This window comes from Schistocerca piceifrons, chromosome X (assembly GCF_021461385.2).
Source record: "Schistocerca piceifrons isolate TAMUIC-IGC-003096 chromosome X, iqSchPice1.1, whole genome shotgun sequence".
Classification (NCBI taxonomy): Eukaryota; Metazoa; Arthropoda; class Insecta; order Orthoptera; family Acrididae; genus Schistocerca; species Schistocerca piceifrons.
Window position 1 is genome coordinate 867,496,910 of NC_060149.1, and position 17,339 is coordinate 867,514,248.

The following is a 17,339-nucleotide window of genomic DNA, read 5'->3' on the forward strand; positions in this document are numbered from 1 at the left end:
TCTTGTTCGTTTGTCAGCCATAACATTGTAACCTCTTTTTCCCTTCTTTACTGCATATCTGAACTTATCGTTAAACTATCCTGTGCTCCTCCTTCTCCCCAATGGTTTCGGGACTTCATCTGCTGCGTCTTTGACTTCGACATCTGAGCTTGGAACATAGCTTGTCTAAATCTCCCTCTCCTTTGAGAGCAACAAATTTGTTTAGAGTTTCAGTCGCATGTCTTTCTTTACTATAGTCCTCTTTCAGTAGGTAGGTGTTTATTAGCCCATACCTCCAATTTCGTCATTCTATCCTGTCACGAATTGTTGTCAGTACAAGATAATGGCCTGATCGTACTCTAGCACCTCCTTGAGATTTTACATTTTCAGAACCATTTCTGTCTCTCCCACTCACCAATATTTCCTCTATTTGGCTCTGCATGCTTGTCTTGGGTGATATCCAGGTTACCTTATGAATATTTTGCGAGAAAAGTAGGTACTTTCAATCCTTGGGTGTACTAATGTTGCCAAGTCGGCTAGTCGCATTCCGATGTTGAAGGAATTGTGTAGTCTTTCGGGGCCAATGGAGCGTCTCAGAAAGGCCTCCTTTCCTACTTTGGCATTGGTATTACCTAAGATCATTTTCACATCGTAGATCATATATTAATTTCAGGTCTTCGTGGAAACTATTTTTCTCGTTACCGCCTTTACCTTCTGTAGGTGCGTGGTAAGAGACCATTGCTAGGTTGTGAAACTTTCCTTTCATTCTTATCCAGCATATTCTTCGCTGAGAACATTGAAGTCCATGATATTTCGTTTTATTCTGTTGACTACTGCAATATCAACTCGAATTTGATGTTTACCTCCTCTGTCTACACTATAGAAATAACTGTACAACTTATTTTTATGCATCCCTGTTCCAGACCATCTTATCCCTCATAGTGGCATTATTTCTAGGCTGTACCTATTCAGTTCTTCATGCAGCACCTCCACCGCTCCTGGAGCGTAGTGACCTTACATTTCAAGTGCCACATGTCAGTCTGTGATTGGTCCGTGATATTCTTGCGTTAACATTTGACCTTCTGGGGTAGTTTCCATTGTTGTTTCATACCGAACCCAAAAATTATTTCTTGGCGTTTGGTAACTTATATTTTTTATGGTGAAGGGGAGTTGGTCCCACGTCCAACCCAAAACATGGAGGACCAGAGTGTCCCATTTAGTCTGGATCATCAACTTTGAGCCATCTGATTTGGAGCACCTACCGGGAGAAAAGCTACCATCGTCATAGTTCTCACGATCTTCTAACCACGCAAGCCTCACCACCACAAGGTAAGGATACCAGCGGGGTATGGGGCATCAAAGAGAGGGAGGAAAGAATAAGATATTTAGAAACACGGTCCCTGCTGTCAAGACATCTTCGCGGGTACCGAGCGCTGTCGGGCCACCCTCACCTCAAGAGGAGTGGCGGGTTCAACGGCGTTTGCGTCGCAAGAGGTAGAGGGTCAATGTGGAGACTGGCCGTGTGGCGTCGCCCGTTCTGCCTGTGGGTGGACATGTAGCCGCTCCTTCAGCAAGGTCCGAGCAGGCACACGGGGGAGGGGTTTATTAGTGATTGGGAGCTCCTATGTTAGGCGGGTGATGAAGCCCCTTAGGGAAATAGCGGGAAGATCGGGGAAGAAGGCCAGTGTTCACTCTGTCTGCTTGCCGGGGGGGGGGGGGGGGGGGGTCTCATCTGAGATATGGAGGAGGCCCTGCCGGCGGCGATAGACCACTGGGTGCACCCGACTACAAATTGTTGCTCATGTCGGCACCTATTACTTCTGCCGTATGGGTTAAGAGGTCATCCACAGTTCATACAGGCGGTTGGTGGCGTTGGTGAAGGCGGAAAGCCTCGCTCGCGGTATGGAATGTGAGCTAACTATTTGTAGTATCGTTCCCAGAACCGATCGCGGTTCTCTGGTTTGGAGCCGAGTGGAAAGCCTAAACCAGAGGCTCAGACGATACTGCGGAGATCTGGGGTGCAAATTTGTCGACCTCCGCTATCGGGTGGAGAAATGTAGGGTCCCCCTGAATAGGTCAAGCGTGCACTACACGCAGAAAGCGGCTACAAGGGTAGCGGAGTAAGTGTGGAGTGCACATGTGGGTTTTAGAGAATTCCCTCCATAGGCCCGACAAGACGCCTCCTGAAACGCGACAAGGTAGCAGTAGGCAAAACGCAACAGGGAATAACAAATTAATGTGTTAATAGTGAACTGCAGGTGCGTCTATAGAAAGGTCCAGAACTGCACTCATTAATAAACGCTCATAATGACCACATAGTACTAGGGACGGAAAGTTGGCTGAAACCAGATGTAAACAGCAATGAAATTCTAAATTCTGACTGGAATGTATACGCTACTCGTCCACAAGGCTCAGAGGGCCATAGACACGGGTTCCCAGGTAGATTCCGTGTTTCTTGACTTCCGCACGGCGTTTGATACAGTTCCCCACAGTCGATTAATGAACAAAGTAAGAGCATGTGGACTATCAGACCAATTGTGTGATTGGATTGAAAAATTCCTAGATAACAGAACGCAGCATGTAATTCTCAATGGACAGAAGTCTTCTGAAGTAAGAGTGATTTCAGGTGTGCCACAGGGAGTGTCGTAGTACCGTTGCTATTCACTACACACATACTGATGTGTCGGCAGCTGGGCCAACACCTTGTAGATAGAGATGGCTGAAAATGCACGCTAGACTAACGCAGACGGGCGTGATGTACTGGAACAGGCTACGTAATTAATGCTATGAAGAAAAGTACGTAGCTGGATTAATACTTATCTTTAATCAATCATTGTGGTACATCGCTCTTGACGATACACAGGAGACTTTAATTACAATCACTGTAAGGCTAATGGCGCCTTGCTAGTTGGTAGCCATTAACTTAGCTGAAGGCTATTCTGTCTCTCGGCTAATGAGAGAGAAAGGCTTCGTACATCTAGTCGCTAGCTAGATCGTCCGTACAACTGGGGCGAGTGCTTGTTCGTATCATGAGACCTGCCTTGTGGTGGCGCTAGGTCTGCGATCACACAGTGGCGACACGCGGGTCCGACATGTACTAAATGGACCGCGGCCGATTTAATCTACCACCTAGCAAGTGTGGTGTCTGGCGATGACACCACATTCCTCCCCCGCAAATCGGCGAACGGTCGTGAGATAAGGCTTCCGCCCGCTGTGGGGAGGACCCCATGTTGACGTATGTGATGAGGTGGGGAGCCTAACAACAGGCGAGGCTGTGCCACCCGCACCCGGCCATTCGGTCCGAGGGGAGCTAGGAAATGCCTGAAAACCTAGTCCAGGGTGCACGCCAACATGCGGTGTATGCGCCCATAAAGAAACAGGAGGGGCCGAAGGGTCGACCTCCATTGCGTCGGGGTAGCCGACGCGCGATGACGTCATGTGGTCCGGAGCGGGCGGGAGTTCCATGGCGGAAGACAGCTGGTTACGGGAAGCGATCGGCGGCGCGTGACCCTGGGAGGCGCTTGGCGGTTGCAGCGAAGCGTCGAATGCGGGCGGCGCCGGCGGGAGTACCGGCGGCGGCGGCGGCGGCGGCGGCGGCGGCGGCGGCGCGTCGCCATGGGGCAAAATGGAAGGCATCGTCGGTAACACCTGGGGATGAGGCGAGCCAGTAGATGGGTCCCCAGGGCGCTGACCGGAAGGCACCGTCGCTGAAAGCAGACGGGGAGCGGCAGAACCCGTGCGACGACAGAGGCGCAGCTGATTGAGATGCCGACGCACCTCACCATAGGCCCCCAAAACCAAATACATCGCGCGGCCGAGGCAGCGAAGAATGCGCCCTGCGAGCCAACGCCGTGAACCTCGATAGTTGCGATAAAATACAACGTCGCCTGGAGCAAAAGCAGGAGTCTGCCGCTGCACAGGAACCTGAGGCGGCGGATGCAGCAAAGACATCAAGGTGCGATGAGGGCGACCATGGGCGAAGGTCCACGAGCCTGAGTGTCCTTGGTTCGATTCCGGCGCGAAGCAAAGGGCCTGGAATGATTGTGATTGTCTGATCGGAGCTTTTTCTGGCAAACACTTTGAACATGTCCTTTCCTATTACAGAAAAAGCAAATAGCTTGGCGTGACGGGCAATGTTCACTCGAATGTCTAGCAGCACACTGCGGGCATGATTTCACTGCATTTGTGGGCTGGCGCGGCACACGTGGCTTAGAGCGCGGCGGCAGCGGCGTTCGTTTGCGCGAGGGCGGTTGACCGGGCCGCGCAGCTCGCCCGGCAGGCCGGTTAATGTTACACAGTGCTGGCGAAGTTTCAAAAGATTCCTGAGCACAGTCAAGTGTGTCTTGTCTATCCAATATGTCTATCACTTGTTGAAGGGAGAGATTAACTAGTTTCAATATTTGCTCCCGTATGCGAACATCAGAAAAGTTCTGTGCAATTGCATCACGCACCATTGTATCTGAATAAGAAAGACCACAGTCACAGTCAAAGGCACAGTCCCTAGTAAGTCCTTGCAATGTTGCTACCCACTCCCTATTAGTTTGACCGGCCGTACGTTTTGTACGAAAAAACGTATACCGTTTTGCAACCACATTAACTGTTTCTTTGAAATAGGCATCTAAAGCAGACAAAATTTCCTCGTAGGACAGAGTTGCTACGTCACGTCGGGGAAACAATTTCACTATTACACGGTAGGTGGACACACCGACACAAGAAAGCAAAAACGGCTGCCGCTCATTACCTTGAATTCTGTAGGCGGCGAGGTGGAAGGCAAACTGGCGGGACCATTCCTGCCAAGTCTCGTGGTTCGGGTCGTAGTGCCTAAAAGGCGGTGCAACTGCGAGTTGTGGCTGCGGTAGCGGTGAAGCGGCGGCGGCCGCATCGGTTTGAATGGCACGTTGACCCTGGACGAGCTGTCCAAGGGCATCCAATAACGCCTGCGTCTGCTGATTCTGCAAGCGATAAAATTCGGACAGTACATCTGGCGAAGCCACGACACAAATAAATTAGGGCAAAGTAAAACACAAGATCCTTTGTAGACTCGTCGCCATGTGATGTGTCGGCAGCTGGGCCAACACCTTGTAGATAGAGATGGCTGAAAATGCACGCTAGACTAACGCAGACGGGCGTGAAGTACTGGAACAGGCTACGTAATTAATGCTATGAAGAAAAGTACGTAGCTGGATTAATACTTATCTTTAATCAATCATTGTGGTACATCGCTCTTGACGATACACAGGAGACTTTAATTACAATCACTGTAAGGCTAATGGCGCCTTGCTAGTTGGTAGCCATTAACTTAGCTGAAGGCTATTCTGTCTCTCGGCTAATGAGAGAGAAAGGCTTCGTACTAAATGGACCGCGGCCGATTTAATCTACCACCTAGCAAGTGTGGTGTCTGGCGGTGACACCACACATACATACATACATACATTATATATATATATATATACACTCCTGGAAATGGAAAAAAGAACACATTGACACCGGTGTGTCAGACCCACCATACTTGCTCCCGACACTGCGAGAGGGCTGTACAAGCAATGATCACACGCACGGCACAGCGGACACACCAGGAACCACGGTGTTGACCGTCGAATGGCGCTAGCTGCGCAGCATTTGTGCACCGCCGCCGTCAGTGTCAGCCAGTTTGCCGTGGCATACGGAGCTCCATCGCAGTCTTTAACACTGGTGGCATGCCGCGACAGCGTGGACGTGAACCGTATGTGCAGTTGACGGACTTTGAGCGAGGGCGTATAGTGGGCATGCGGGAGGCCGGGTGACCGTACCGCCGAATTGCTCATCACGTGGGGCGTGAGGTCTCCACAGTACATCGATGTTGTCGCCAGTGGTCGGCGGAAGGTGCACGTGCCCGTCGACCTGGGACCGGACCGCAGCGACGCACGGATGCACTCCAAGACCGTAGGATCGTACGCAGTGCCGTAGGGGACCGCACCGCCACTTCCCAGCAAATTAGGGACACTGTTGCTCCGGGGGTATCGGCGAGGACCATTCGCAACCGTCTCCATGAAGCTGGGCTACGGTCCCGCACACCGTTAGGCCGTCTTCCGCTCACGCCCCAACATCGTTCAGCCCGCCTCCAATGGTGTCGCGACAGGCGTGAATGGAGGGACGAATTGAGACGTGTCGTCTTCAGCGATGAGAGTCGCTTCTGCCTTGGTGCCAATGATGGTCGTATGCGTGTTTGGCACCGTGCAGGTGAGCACCACAATCAGGACTGCATACGACCGAGGCACACAGGGCCAACACCCGGCATCATGGTGTGGGGAGCGATCTCCTACACTGGCCGTACACCACTGGTGATCGTCGAGGGGACACTGAATAGTGCACGGTACATCCAAACCGTCATCGAACCCATCGTTCTACCATTCCTAGACCGGCAAGGGAACTTGCTGTTCCAACAGGACAATGCACGTCCGCATGTATCCCGTGCCACCCAACGTGCTCTAGAAGGTGTAAGTCAACTACCCTGGCCAGCAAAATCTCCGGATCTGTCCCCCATAGAGCATGTTTGGGACTGGATGAAGCGTTGTCTCACGCGGTCTGCACGTCCAGCACGAACGCTGGTCCAATTGAGGCGCCAGGTGGAAATGGCATGGCAAGCCGTTCCACAGGACTACATCCAGCATCTCTACGATCGTCTCCATGGGAGAATAGCAGCCTGCATTGCTGCGAAAGGTGGATATACACTGTACTAGTGCCGACATTGTGCATGCTCTGTTGCCTGTGTCTATGTGCCTGTGGTTCTGTCAGTGTGATCATGTGATGTATCTGACCCCAGGAATGTGTCAATAAAGTTTCCCCTTCCTGGGACAATGAATTCACGGTGTTCTTAATTCAATTTCCAGTAGTGTATATATATATATATATATATATATATGACCTTTTGGATAACATCGGAAGTTCACTGAGGCTTTTTGCGGATGATGCTGCAGTATATCGAGATATTGTAACAATGGAAAATTGTACTGAAGTGCAGGAGGTTCTGCAACGAATAGGCGCTTGGTGCAGGGAATGACAATTGTATCTCGATGTAGACAAGTGTAATGTGCTGCGAATACACAGAAAGAATGATCCTTCATCATTTAGCTACAATATAGCAGGTCAGCAACTGGAAGCAGTTAATTCCATAAATTATCTGGGAGTAGGAATTAGGTTTGATTTAAAACGAAATGACCATATAAAATTAATCGTCGGTAAAGCAGATGCTACACTGAGATTCATTGGAAGAATCCTAAGGAAATGGTGTCCGGAAACAAAGGAAGTAGGTTACAGTACACTTGTTCGCCCACTGCTTGAATACTGCTCACCGGTGTGGGATCCGTGCCAGAAAGGGTTGACAGAAGACATCCAACGGAGAGCAGCGCGCTTCGTTACAGGATCATTTAGTAATCGCGAAAGCGTTACGGAGATGATAAATTCCAGTGGAAGACTCTGCAAGAGAGAAGCTCAATAGCATTTGTTGAAGTTTCTAGAACATACCTTCACCGACGAGTCAAGTATTATATTGCTCCCTCCTACGCATATCTCACGAAGAGACCACTAGTATAAAATCAGAGATTAGAGCCCACACAGAGGCATACCGACAATCTTTCTTTCCACGAACAATACGGGACTGGAATGGACGGGAGAACCGATAGAGGTACTCAAGGTACCCTCCGCCACACAGCATCAGGTGGCTTGCGGAGTATGGATGTAGATGTAGATACTTTAGACATGAATAATACATTCTTCTTCTCTATTTACAACAGTCAGGGGTAATTTTTCGATTGCGCGACAGTAGATACCACCTGATTTTGAGACGAAGAACTCGTCGAATCATGTTCAGAGCGAATTTTCATCCAGCAAGGACGTTTCTCGAAGGTTGTCTGATAGAGAGCGGAGAAGGTGAACATTTGGGGTGCAACATCAGGTGAATAGTAAGAACGCGGAATGATTTCCCAATCCTTCTACTACATAGTGTTTTTTGTAGTCTAATAGAATGGGTGTGGGCATTATCGAGAACCAGTATCACTTCACGCAGGATTCCTGGCACTTGTTCTAGAATTACGTCTGCAAGACGTCTCAGCTGTTCACAATAAATGTCAGCAGTGATGGTTACAACTTGGAAAGCAATTCGCAGTACACCACATCAAGGCCTCTCCACCAGGTGCGTAACGTTACCTTTTGCGGATGCGCATAGGTCTTTGTACTGGGAAATTGCTGCTGTGTTTGGGCTCAGCCATTTATTTCTTTTCATTATGTTAGCATAAAACTCTCTCGTCACCATTGACGATTCGGGATAATCACAATGTTGATACAAAATGGTACCGTGATTGGAATAAATTCTTCAGATTTTTTTTCTCCATTCGTGTATATAATGTCTCCAATATTTGTAACAAGATTATTATTATTTAATTTTTTTTGTGACTAACTGTAGCCCAAATTTTTCATTAGTTGGCTTGTTTTATTTCCAAGAAGTTCTGTAACAGAATATATCTTATGTTTCTGGCACACATTCTACTTTCAGCTTCCATTTATGTAGAAAAATATTTATTAGGTTTGTGTAAATGTATTTAGAATTAGAGATACAAAGTTATTATTAATATTCATAAAAGCAATACTTTTCAAAAAGTGATTGTAACTAGGTAGTTAAAAGCATAGCACTGTACTAATCTTCCCTATATGGAAAAGGGAACATAAGAAAGAGAAATTCCTCCTCAATTCTTTTCTCATAGTATTTTATTATAATTTTATATGAAGAAAGTGAGTCAGAAATGAAATTTGGGGGTAGTAGGAGAAAATTATAGGTTCAGAGCACATTTTCAAAAGCACACTAATCGAAGAATTTCTATTATCATAAAAATGTGAGTATACCTTTAAAGAAACTGAGCCCAAACCTACAATTTTATTCTACTGATTTATTTTAAAATAAATAAAAACGAAAGGCGTGATTAACGATTAAAATAACACTTTATATTTCCTTTAAACTGTCTATTAAGTATGTAATCTGCAGTTTTGTCAAAAATACTTTGTTTTCAGCATTGTTATTCAGTCTCCCGATTGCAATAGTGTAGTTAGTTTTATTAAAAACTTTAATTAAAGAAATATGATAAAATTATGGCTCCTCCTAAGTATCTATTGTCTAAAATTTCCACAGTGTTGCAGTTATTTGTGTTCGCCTGGCCATACGTCAATTTATACTTCCTGTTCTTCACTATTGAAAGAACAGTTTGATTTTTGGAAAAATAATTTGTTTGAAAAGTAATTGATAATAAAAGCCTTAGTAAAAATGTTCTTTAGTAAAAATTGAATGAGATTTGGATAATCAGTATTATATAGTGTGGTTGAGCCAGAAATGTACATGCTCAAGAGGTGGTAGTTTTGATGACTTTGAACAAAAAACTTCGAATGAACTTGTCTTTTTCTTAATCGTATTCGGCACATAGCTGTTTGAAAATCACTGGTGTCAGTCCCACGTCCATCTTCACCAGAGTTCACATGAAATTACAACAAAAGCGACACTAGGCTAGGTGGTGTTGTCCTTACTGACCATTTCAGTGCACTCACGCAACACCTCACTGAAACGTATCCTGGGCGCTGGAACGACAGCACCGGGATCATTTCTTGGCCACCGAGGTAACCCGATCTTACCTTATTAGATTACTGTTTGGGGGGGGGGGGGGGGCTTAAGAGCGAAGTCAACAAGCGCAGAGTGGACACAGCGGAGGAACTTCTCGCTCGTATTTTACATGCATGTGCCTAAGTAAAGGACCGGATGAATGAGTGCAGATCAGCAACACAGTTTGATTTACTATCACCTGCATTTCTTCTGTTTGATCTGTCTACATGTTTCCTCGGAACCTGTTAAGAACAGGACAAAATTTCATGTGACGCTTTTTGCACAGAATCTCTATCACCTCTCAAAGGATGAACCTTTTTTCCTGACTCGCCCTGTGTTATACTAATCCTGACTCTTTGGTTTCTAAAAATTTGTGGTTTTGTCAGAATGAAAGTGCCGTTTATAAAATTATTGTCATTAAAAAGTTTTTGCTTCGCGAAAATTCTCGCGGATTTATGCGAGATCATATTAAATACAGGGCACGCGCGTCAGTTTCGAGAGACTGTCCCTGCCATAGACCTCTGAAGATACTATCTCACTCACTCCTGTGATTGACTTACTGCTCGAAAGGCACTATGCCACTCGTTTGTAGACGTTAGTCATTTCTCTGAATTGTTTGTAGAAATTGTCTTGAGCAGCTTATCTGATTTTAATTAATGACGAAAAATGTGAAGGAAAATATGTGTTTCAGCTATTGAATAATAAATCCGATGTCATACAGCGAGCAGAAAGAAAGAAAGGGAACTAAAATACATTTTGTTTTTAATTATTTCTCCCCATTCACAATTTAGCAGCAGGAGAATATTGGTTATTTATACTTAAAATGCAGTCATTTTGTTTGATGTTTAACTCTGTTGGATATTCATTGGGATGGAATACTATAGTTCACACATGCGGTGCTTAGACTCACATTTCCCAGACTATAAGTTTCTGACGACTCTGTAAGCAATGCTTGCGTTAGCGTACGCTTTTCCAAGCCAACGTTTAGGTCTCGTAGGTCCTTCGTTAGTCCTGTAACACGGCATTGCTGCTTCAGCGACTTCTGCTTCTTGGAGTCTCTAGATTAGATTGCCTTCAGACATCGATCCCAGACAATAAATGAATTACTTTCTTGGGCCATAAAAGGAAGGACAAATCTCCATATTTTACGAGCACTTTATTCAGTTTTACCCGCTCGAGCTTAATTACTCCAAATATGAGATTGTAGCTGCTGACCTCTATAGTCTGTCTCACGAGAGGATAGCGTTCGAATTTCGTATAACATTGCCGCGAACACGATGTGTTTGCCCCAAGCTGCTTCCCAGCCAAACGCTTCATGACGTCAACTGCTCTAGGGGCTCTCATTTTTATATCGCATAAGAGGTCTAGGAATCTTACGAAGGCCTTAAAGTATAAAACAGTATCCCAAAGCCTCACCTAAAGTGAAAACTAAAATAGATCGATCACGATTAAAATCGACCCATGTAGTTTTTTGAGCGAATAAATTAAAAACTGTTATAGAAAACCATATGTAATTGTCTCAAAGAAAATGTGGGACGAGAAATGGAGCAGAAAATGGCGAAGTTATCCTTAAATAAGGACTAGTTCACAGCACTCCCTACTACGGGACTGTATGCTGTTGATAGACGAACAAAGTAACCCTTAAAACGCTCCCCGAACTGGTACCATTTACAGGGCGATTATAATTAAAATTAAACTTTCAAAACTCTGTAGAAATAACACCACTGGTCAGAATGAATTAAAATTGCAACGGAATATTAAAGGAGAAGGGGGAAAACGTATGGCAGAAGAAAAAAAGTAGTGTGAAAATAGATCAATAGATGGCGGTGTATGTGTCAGAATACGTAAATGGAAACACCTGCCATGCGTGCGACCCATTAAAGTTGGTATAAACACGGCGGATACGTGGCTTTTCCTCCTGTCGAGACTGGGACGCTTGCCATGACTTGTAAATGTGTATTACCAGAATGATGACTATGCGCAAGTCGCTCCGCGGAAGTTGCGGAAACTGAAGGATTTGAGAAAAGGCGTTGGTCCGATGATTGCCGTGGATCTGGGGAAAATGATTCGGAAATTCGAAAAGACGGGTTCTTTTGGTGTGCAACCTGGTAGAGGGAGAAAACGAACTGATTCGACGTCAGTGGAAGAAGTGGCCACAGCAATACAGGAGACGAGTGGTGGTGTGTAAACGTGTAGTGCACGGAGAAGTGCCCGAACGTTTGACATAACCGTGAGCACGGTGCTTAAAACCCTACGAAGCATCCTTCTTTGCTATCGATTCAACGTTACCCACGCGGACGAGTTGCTTCCTGTTGACCTACCAGCAAGAGAGACCTTTGCTTTAGAATTTCTTGTTCGCATGGAAGTGGACAGTGACTGGCCTGGAAGATTTTGTGGACAGACGAAGCCTACTCCCATCTGACAGGATATGTCAATACACAAAACTATCGAATATGGGGAACGGAAAATCCACACGCAAATCAACCGTTACCTCTTCATCCTGAGAAGTTCACTGTGCGGTGCGGGTTTACGGCATCATTTATCATAGGGTCACATTTTTTGGAAGAGACAGGTGCTACCAGTCCTGTTACCTGTACCGTCACTGGTAAGCGCTATGAACGTCTTTTGCGCGACCACGTCATTTAGCTCTCCAACAGCGTGGCTGTGTGGATGGGATCATTTTCATGCAAGATGGCGCAATTCTGCACGTTGCAAATCCAGTTAAGCAGCAGCTGAAGCGCCATTTCGGCAATGCTAGAATTATCAGCGCCATTTCCCTACAGCCTGGCGGTCCCGATCACCTGATCTTAATCCTTGTGACTTCTGGCTGTGGGGCTATCTGAAAGATGTTGTTTGTTCCGATTGCAAACTTAGCTGCACTGAAGGCACGCATTGCGCAACACATTCTTAACATGACCCCTGAATTACTTCGCTCAGTTGTGGAACATGTGTTTCTCGATTTCAACTTGTTTCAGAAAACGGAGGACAGCATATTAAACATGTTTTGCGTCAGTCACACGGAAATTAATAATCCGATATGATTTTGATTGATGCTTTTTATGCGGTTTTTGTCCTCAGGACAATTAAAAACCAATTTTTCCATCCGATGTGATATGACCTTGCCGTGGTGGATGGGCTTACAACTAAGAGTATCAAACCTGTACACCCAGGCACACTGAATAGTACAGTTAGTTTAACTCAGACGTACACCTTAGGCATTGTTGTATGATTCATTTGTCATTTGTATAAGATCACTATTAAATTATGATGCTTACAGTGCCATCTATTGCTACATTTTGTAACTATTTATTTTTCTTCTGCCATCAGTTTTCCCCCTTCTACGATAATATTTCGTTGCAATTTGACGTCATTCTGACCAGTGGTGTTATTTCTACAGCGGTTTGAAAGTTTAACTTTAATTATAATTACCCTATATTTGAGAAATGCTATCGGAGATAGCATTCATGTCTCCTATTGCTAAAATGACGTTCGGCAAGAAAGGATCGGAGAAAAATGGGGAGACGACCACGAAAATCCCATTCATGCAACTGATGGCTTTTCAGTATTGAAAAAGATTGATACTAAATGCCGGTTAGGAGGAATGTTTTGTGAATGGCTGCCTCCAGGACGGGATCGTCTGAAATCCGCTGGGCGGCTTATTATGTGTCAAGATTCTACAGTCCATGCAAGACGGGAGTTTATCATCTGCTCTAGCGTGTTTCCTACGCAGCTCAGAAAACCGAGACTACGCTAGCTGCTATAGTGCGTTCACCCTCCTCCTTCAAATGGTTGAATGTCATAGATTTAATGTTAATGTTTACTTTTTGTCAATAATATAACTAAAGCACATGTTTATGCCAGTAAATACTAACGTATTTTCCCAAATAACGCAACCAGACACAAATGCTTTTATTTTGGAGCCAAAATCGGTTTCGGGCATTCATGCCGATCTTCAGACGGCTAACGTTTATGGCTACATAAATGTTTTCGAAAGCAGCATGTCGTCAGCTCCAGTAATGCACGAGAATTTTTGAATTTTTAGTTCCACCTTTTATGTTATTTCTATGGTAAAAACATGGTAATATACCTGCCTTTATTGTTTCACCTTATATCTAAATAAATGCAACAAAATTAGCACGTTTGTACCATCGAAACAACATAAAAGATGGCACGAAATCTTTAATACAAAGGCAATGTCCCAACTGACTAACTCACTCACTGTCTCATCACGGGCCGGGATTATTCCAAAATCCACTGCTAAAGGGGGGTGAAACAGGATATAAAAGGCTCTTAGAAAATATGTGGCTATTATCGCAAGTTTGAAGACAGATCTACGAAAATTGGTATTCGATTTCTCAGTCAGAAATTTAAAAAAAATTATGTTTCAGCACTTTTGTAAATTCAACCATTAAGGTGGTAAAATATTGATGTTGTGGTCTTCAGTCCAAAGACTGGTTTGATGGTGCTCTCCATGCTACTCCATCCTGTGCAAGCCTCCTCATCTCCGAGTGACTACTGCAACCTACATCCTTCTGGATCTGCTTAATGTATTCATCTCTCTTCATCTCCGAGTGACTACTGCAACCTACATCCTTCTGGATCTGCTTAATGTATTCATCTCTTGGTTTCCGTCTACGATTTTAACCCTCACCCTTCCCTCCAATACGAAGTTGCTGATCTCTTGATGCCTACCAACCGATCCCCTCTTATAATCAAATTGTGCCACAAATTCCTCTTCTCCCCAATTCTATTCAGTACCTCCTCATTGGTTACGTGACCTACCCATCTAATCTTCAGCATTCTTCTGTGGCACCACACTTCGTCCTGAAACTTAAATCTATACTCCGTGCTAACAAATTTCTCTTCCTCGGAAACGCTTACCTTGCCATCGCCTGAGTACATCTTACATCCTCTGTGCGTCGACCCTCATCAGTTATTTTAAGTGTCTCATTTCCTAATCCAATTCCATCAGCATCACCTGATTTAATTTGACTGCATTACAATAGCCTCGTTTTGCTTTTCTTGATGTTCATGTTATAACCTCCTTTCAAGACACCGTCCATTCCGTTCATCCGCTGTTCCAAGTCCTTTTCTGTCTCTGACGGAATTACAACATCTCCGGCAAACCTCAGAGTTTTTATTTCTCTTCCCAGGATTTTATTCCTACTATAAATTTTTCTTTTGTTTCCTTTACTGCTTGCTCAATATACAGATTGAATAACATCGGGGCCGGCCGGGGTGGCCGAGCGGTTCTATGCGCCACAGTCTGGAATCGCGCGACCGCTACAGTCGCAGGTTAGAATCCTGCATGGATGTGTGTGATGACCTTAGGTTAGTTAGGTTTAAGTAGTTCTAAGTTCTAGGGGACTGATGACCTCAGAAGTTAAGTCCCATAGTGCTCAGAGCCATTTGAACAATTTTTTGAATAACATCGGGGATAAGCTACAACCCTGTCTCACTCCCTTCTCCACCACTGTTTCCCTTTAGTGCCCCTCGACTCTTATAACTGCCATCTGGTTTTTGTATGAATTGTAGATAGCCTTTCGCTCCCTGTATTTAACCACTGCCACCTTCAGAATTTGAAAGAGGGTATTTCAGTCACTATTTCTCTAAGTCTACAAATAGTATAAACGTAAGTTTGGCTTTCCTTAACCTATGTTATAAGATACGTCGTAGGGTCAGTATTGCCTCGCGTGTTCCTACATTCCTACGGAACGTAAACTGATCTTCCTCAAGGTCGCCTTGTATCAGTTTTTCCATTTCTTTGTAAAGAATTCGTGTTGGTATTTTGCAACCGTGACTCATTAAACTGATAGCTCAATAATTTTCACACTTGTCAATACTCGCTAATTTGGAATCGGGATTTTATATTCTTATTGTCCACCGCTTGTGGTCTCGCGGTAGCGTTCTCAGTTCCCAAGCACGGGGTCCCGGGTTCGATTCCCGGCGGGGTCAGGGATTTACACCTGCCCCGAGATGACTGGGTGTTGTTGTGTCGTCTTCATCATCATAATTTACCCCCATTGCGGTCGCAGGAAGATAACGGCTATCCACCTCCATCAGGACCTTGCCTAGTACGGCGAATTTTGTCATGGCTGACTCTGCTAAGGCTATCAGTAGTTCTAATGGAATGGTGTCTTCACCTGGGGCCTTGTTTCGACTTAGGTCTTTCAGTGCTCTGTCGAGTTCATGCAGAATCATATCTCCCATCTCATCTACATCTACGTCCTGTTTCATTTCCGTAATATTGCCCTCAAGTACATCGCCCTTGTATAGAGCCACTATATGCTCCATGCACCTCTCTGCTTTTCCTTCTTTGCTTAGGACTGGTTTTCCATCTGCGGTCTTGATATTCATACAGGTTATTCTCTTTTCTGCAAAGGTCTCTTTAATTTTCCTGTAGATAGTATCTGTCTTATCTCTAGTGTTATATGCTTCTACATCCTTACCCATTTGTCATCTAGCCATTTCTCCTTAGCCATTTTGCACTTCTTTTCGATCTTATTTTTGAGACGTTTGTATTTATTTTCACCTGCTTCATTTACTGCATTTTTATATTTTCTTCTTTCGTCAATTAAAGCCAATATCTCTCGTGTTACCCAAGGATTTCTTATAGCCCTCGTCACTTTATCTACTTGGTCCTCTGCTGACTTCACTACTTCAGGTGTCAAAGTTACCCGTTCTCCTTCAACTATACTCCTTTCGCCTGTTCTTGTCAGTCGTTCCCTAATGCTCCTCTGGAACCCTCTACAATCTCTGGTTCTTTCAGTATATCCAGATCCCATCTCCTTAAATTCTTACCTTTCTACAGTTTCTTCAGTTTTAATCTACAGTTCATAGCCAATAAATTGTGATCTGAGTCCATATCTGCCCGTGGAAATGTCTTACAATTTAAAATCTGATTCCTAAATCTCCGTCTTGCCAATGTATAAGCTATCTGAAACCCTCCGGTGTCTCCAGGTCTCTTCCACGTATACAATCTTCTTTCATGATTCTTAAACCAAGTGTTTAGGTCTGATTAAATTAGGCTCTGTGCAAAATTCTAGCAGGCGGCATCGTTCTTCATTCTTTACCCCAAGTCCATATTTAGCTACTACTTTTCCTTCTCTTCCTTTTCCCACTATCGAATTCCAATACACCATGACTATTAAATTTTCGTCTCCCTTAGTTATCTGATAATTTCTTTTCTTGAATCAAACATTTCTTCAATCGCTTCATCATTTGCGGAGCTAGTTAGTATAGAAACTTGTACTATTGTGGTTTGCGTGGGATTCGTGTCTATCTTGGCTACAGTAATGTATTCACTGTGCTGTTCATAGTAGCTTATCCGCCTTCCAATTTTTGTATTCATTATTAAACCTACTCCTGCATTACTCCTATTTGATTTTGTATTTACAACCCTTTATTCACCTGACCACAAGTCTTGTTCCTCCTGCCACAGAACTTCGCTAATTCCTACTATATCTAACATTAATCTATCCATCTCCCTGTTAAAATTTTGTAATATAAGTTCTCGATTAAGGAATCTGACATTCCCTGCTCCGATCCGTAGAACGCCAGTTTTGTTTATCCTGATAAGGACTTTCTCCTGAGTAGTCACCGCCCGGAGATCCGAATGGGGGACTATTTTACTTCTGGAATATTTTAACCAAGAGGATGCCATCATCATTTAACCATACAGTAGAGCTGCATTACGGTTGTAGTTTCCCCTTGATTTCAGCCGTTCGCAGTACCAGCA